The sequence below is a fragment of the Fukomys damarensis genome, unplaced genomic scaffold, assembly GCF_012274545.1.
Source record: "Fukomys damarensis isolate Sample0158 unplaced genomic scaffold, DMR_v1.0_HiC HiC_scaffold_39, whole genome shotgun sequence".
NCBI lineage: Eukaryota > Metazoa > Chordata > Mammalia > Rodentia > Bathyergidae > Fukomys > Fukomys damarensis.
Genome location: NW_022900951.1, coordinates 74418831 through 74423960, shown reverse-complemented (window position 1 = coordinate 74423960; position 5130 = coordinate 74418831). Strand labels below are relative to the sequence as shown.

The 5130-nt window shown below is 36.5% G+C and overlaps 1 pseudogene; it reads left to right on the top strand.

Moving 5' to 3' along the window:
* The first annotated feature begins 3044 nt into the window (after positions 1–3044).
* On the top strand, positions 3045–4775 carry LOC117284768 (annotated as a pseudogene).
* Positions 4776–5130: the final 355 nt, after the last annotated feature.

The window sequence follows — 5130 nt, the reverse complement described above, 5'->3', positions numbered from 1 at the left end:
TCCTTAATTAGTGTTGGTTTGAAATTCATTTTATCTGCGAACGGAATAGCTATTCCTGATTTTTTCTCAGGTTCCTGTTATATGGAGTATTGTTTTCCACCCTTTAACTTTAAGTGTATGAGTTTCTTTTTGAATTAAGTGTGCATCTTGTATGCAGCATATTCTTGGATCTTGCTTCTTCTTTTTTTTTTTTTTTCAGTACCGGGGATCAAACTCGGGTCCTTGCATGGATCTTACTTCTTGATGTGTGCATTCTGTCATCTGTCATCTATTTTTTCTTTTGATTGGTGAATTAAGGCCATTAACATTGATGATTATAACTGATATGTATTAATTTATCCTTGTTATAGCATTTTCTGTTTTTGTATTTCCTCTCTTTGAGCTTAATAGCTTGTGTTGCCTGATGGATTCATTCTGCCAGGCTTTGTGGGGTTGTCACCCTCATTTTCTTCCAGAATATTTTAGAAATTTTTTGGAATGTTGGTTGAAGTACTAAAAGCAAACTAATAAAGAAGTTCTTTAGTATCTTTATTAGAAGTTCCTCAGGTGTTCTTTGTCATGAAAGTATTTTATTTCTCCATTGATTTTGAAAGATATTTTGCAGGTTACATCAATCTGGGTTGGAAGTTGTTTTCTTTAATGGCTTGAAATATTTTACTTCAGGCTCTTCTTGTCTTGTGAGTTTGTGTTGAGAAGTCTGCTGTGATTCTGATGGGCTTTCCTTTCTATGTGATTTGTTTCTTTTCTCTAACTGATGATAGAATTTTGTTGGGTTTCTGAAATCTTGACTATTATATGCCTAGGTGTAGATTTTTTTTATCATGGCTAGTTAGAGTCCTATATGCCTCACTTATCTGTATGTCAAGTTCTTTTTCCCGGCTTGGGCAGTTTTCTGCTGTTACTTCTATGAACAGTTTTGTATTTTTTTGTTTGTTTGTTTGTTTGTTTTTTGTCATTTGCACTCTCCTCTGTTTTTTCATTGACTCTGATCAGTTATGTTATTATTTACATTATCTATCAGCTGCTGGATTGATGTCTCATGGTCCCTTGTTATTAACTTATTTATTTACTTACTTAGTTATGTATTTATTTATTTATTTATTTATTTATTTATTTATTGGTACCAGTGATTGAACTCGGGCCCTTGCACTTATGAGGCAGGTGGTGGAATCACTGAGCCAAATCCCTGGCCCCAGTCCCTTGCTATTTTTAGGAAATATTTCTTTTCCTGGTCACTAATCACAATCCTGTCTTCTGTATATGATATTTTGTCCTCAAGGTTGGCTCATTCTGCTGTGTAAACTTTCAGTGGAGTTTTTTATCTCCTTGATATCTGTTTGCATCTGTTTTATGGATTCCATTTGTATCCTAGGCTGGGATTACATCAAGTTCTTCAATTTCTCTTTTTTCTTTTTATCTGAGTCCTCTCTAGAGTTATTAATCACGTCTTTCACTATGGACACAATATTTGTTGTTATCAGAGAATTATTTCTTATTTATTTATCCAGATCCTCTTTCATTACCATTTCAGGGAATCCAGGTGGTTGAGTTTCAGATTGCTCCATCTTGGTCCTTGGTGTTGCCTTTGGTGATCTGAAAGTCTGGTTTTGAGACTTGTTTCAGTGTCATCTCATTTCCATTATTGCAGTCTGTTGTGTCTTCATTAAGGTGAATCTTTGTGCTCCCACTGGGCTTCAATTCTCAACAAGCCTCAGAAAGGCCTTCTCTCTGCTGCTTCCAACTGTATCAATGCCTGGGTTTAGAATTATGGTCTTCTGGATCCCCACACTGCACTCTTGTCTGAGCAGACTTCTGACTGGGTCCTGGTGTACTTACTGATGGTATATGGGTGGACCTTTGGCTGGGGCCTATGCACCTGTCCTCAGCTGTTTCTTGGCTGGGTGTTTGTGGCCTGCATGACTAAGCCTCTGGTTTCTGGGCAGGGCCCTGGCTGGAGTCTGCAAACCCACAATGCTGTGATCTGAGAGGGCTTCTGGCTGGGATCTGGGTGCACTTATTGATTGCATCTGGGCAGGACTCTGGCTAGGGCCTGTTGGCCTGTGCAACTTTTTCCAGGTGGCATTTGTTTTTCTTTTAAAATGTGTGCTATGTATCTGGTTTTGGTATCAAGGTGATACTGGCTTCAATAAATTAATTTGGAAGGATGCTGTCTTGATTTCTTTGAAGAATTTGAGGAGTACAAGTGATATAATAGCTTTAAAATTTTTGTAGAGTTCAACAGTGAAACGGTCAGGTCCTGAGCATTTTTTAGTTGGTAGAGTTTTATTAGTGCCCCAATTTCACTGGTCATTATTGGGTTGTTCAGTAGTTTTGTGTGTTCATGGGTTAGCTTTGGTAAATTTTATGAGTCAGGAATCTTGCCATTTTTTCAAAAATTTTCAATGTGTTAAAATACAATTTTTCATGATGGTTACTGTCTTCTGGATTCAGACAATGTCTGTTGTGATTTCATCTTCTTTATTTCTAATAGCATTGGTGTGACTCTTTTCTTTCTTTTGGTAATTTTGACTAAGGGCTTATCTAGTCTGTTTATTCTTTCATAGAACAAGCTCTTCAATTCATTGAATCTCTGTATATTTTTTCATTGAGATTTCTTAGATTTCTGCTCTAATTTTACAATTTTCCTTCTCAATTTTAGTTTGAGCCAGAATTGTTGTTTCTCAAGTATCTTAATATTCCTCATAAGGTTATTTTTTTTTAGCTTTTTATATTTTATGAATATGAGCACTGATTGCAATAAACTTCCTCCTTAGGAATGCTTTCATTGTGTCACAGAGGTTCTGAACAGTTGTATAATACCTTGTCATTAACTTTCAGAAATTTTTAATTTCTTCCTTGGATTCTGTTCCTATGGTTTGCAGAATTGCTTCTGGTTATTACAGCATCATCATTTCTTATCATGGTTCACTTATATATGACAGATCTTACATTTACACTTCCACCCTTTATCTATCCACCTTACAAACTATGTTCATTTGTTAGCAGTTGCTCTACAATGAGGAAGCAGAAGTGAAGGGAAGAGAATGAAAGGTAAGTGAAAGAGAAAACAGTAAGGGAGGTGGTTGGTATGGGCAATAGTCATAGTTAAGAAAAAATTTTGATGCATGCTCAGACTATGCTGGAAAAATTTTACTTGAGCTGAATAGTTATTGTTGAGAGTTTTTTTTTTCTCATCGAGTTTATTGGTACATTTTAGGTATACAGTACAGTTACATTTATCATTGGGATCTTGTACCTTTACATGACTGGTCTGGGTTCTCTTTTTTTCACCTTTGCCCTGATCTCCCTTCAAACCCTCCTCCCTTCCCTATTTACAAACACTTCATTTCCATTTTTTCATTTTCTCATTTTTTTCTCTTTTTCCTTATCATCTTTCCCCTACCCTTCCCATTTCCCCTACACCTTTAGCCTTTTTCTTCGTATTTCACATTGTCAATTATATCAGTAGGATCTTATGTATCATTATAGTTTTTCACATCTGAGAGACTATTCAGTATTTATACATGTGTGACTTATTTATTTCACTTAGGAGTATATACTCAATATATATCCATTTTCCTATGAATGAGTCTGATTTCTCATTCTTTATGGCTGAGTAGTATTCCATTTTATAGAAAAATCACATCTTCTTTATCCAGTCTCCAACTGATAGGCAAATGGGCTGTTTCCAAGATTTAGCTATGACAAACTGTGCCGCTATAAACATGGGTGCACATACTTCTCTGTGATATGATTCTTTTAGTTCTCTTGGAAAGATACTCAGCAGAGGGATGGCTGAGTCAAATGGAACCTCCAGTCCAAGCTCTTTGAGGTATCTCCATATTGATTTCCATAGTGGTTGCACTGGTCTGCACTCCCACCAACAATGGAGAAGGGCTCCTTTCTCCCCACAACTCCTCCAACATTTGTTATTGTGTGATTTCTTGATAGCAGCCATTCTTTGTGGGGTGAGGTGGAATCTCAGTGTTGTTTTCATCTGCATCTCTCGAATGACCAGTAATGTGGAACATTTTTTCATATATTTACTTGATGCTTTTAGAGAGATTTAAGAATTATTTGAAGGAGGCAAGGACAAGATATGGGAGGAAGGGGCTGGTGTATATTGGCAAAGCAGAGGCTAGGAATTGTGAACCATTCCAATTAAAAGAACCTTACAACTTTGAAAATGTCCGTACAGCCTATGGTTTCCTTTGGGGGCTTTGAAATTCCACTACCTTTGGTCTTAAGGTTGAAGTATGGTTTGGGGCCTGTGCATATTAGTGAACAACACTTAATAGCTGCAAAAGAAGATGCAGAGGCAGATGAGAAGGAGAAAGATGATGTAAAACTGTTAAGTGCTGTACATCTGGAAATAGATCAGCCCTTGGAAGTGGTAGTAAAGTTCTACAGAAAATATTAAAACTAGCTGCTGATGAAGAAGATGATAAAGATGATGATGATTTTGATGATAAGGAAACTGAAGAGAAAGTTTCAGTGAAGGAATCAATATGAGATACTCCAGACAAAAATGCACAAAAAAGCCTCAAAACCACCAATCCCAATATCAAAAGGCTAATAATCCTCCACAAAACCAGGAGAAAAACCCTCTTGAAACACCCAAAGAACTAAGTTCCAAAGAAGACGTTAAAGTAAAAATACAAACAAGTACAAAAAAATGTGACTGTTTCCAAGTTCATCAATTATGTGAAGAATCACTTGCAATGACTGACCAGGAGGCTATTGAAGATCTCTGGCAGTGGGGAAGGTCTCTTTAGGAAAACAGTTTAAATAGTTCATTAAAAATTTCCAACATGGGTCCAGGGATTTAGCTCAGTGGTACCATGCCTGCCTCGCAAGCACAAGGTCCTGAGTCTGACCCAAGACCAAAAAAAAAAAAAAATTATATATATATGTGTGTGTGTGTGTGTGTGTGTGTGTGTGTGTGTTTCCATATTATTTTATTTCTGTCACAGGTGATATCTGGCTATATGTTTTATAATGCAAAGTGAGAACATTCCCTACTGCGATTTATAAATGTTGTCCAGGTTTCATTGTTAATAACATGTTGCCCAAAATGCCTGTTCAGATTTTAAAGATGGAACTCCACTCTTTGCATAGTTTTAAGTATGT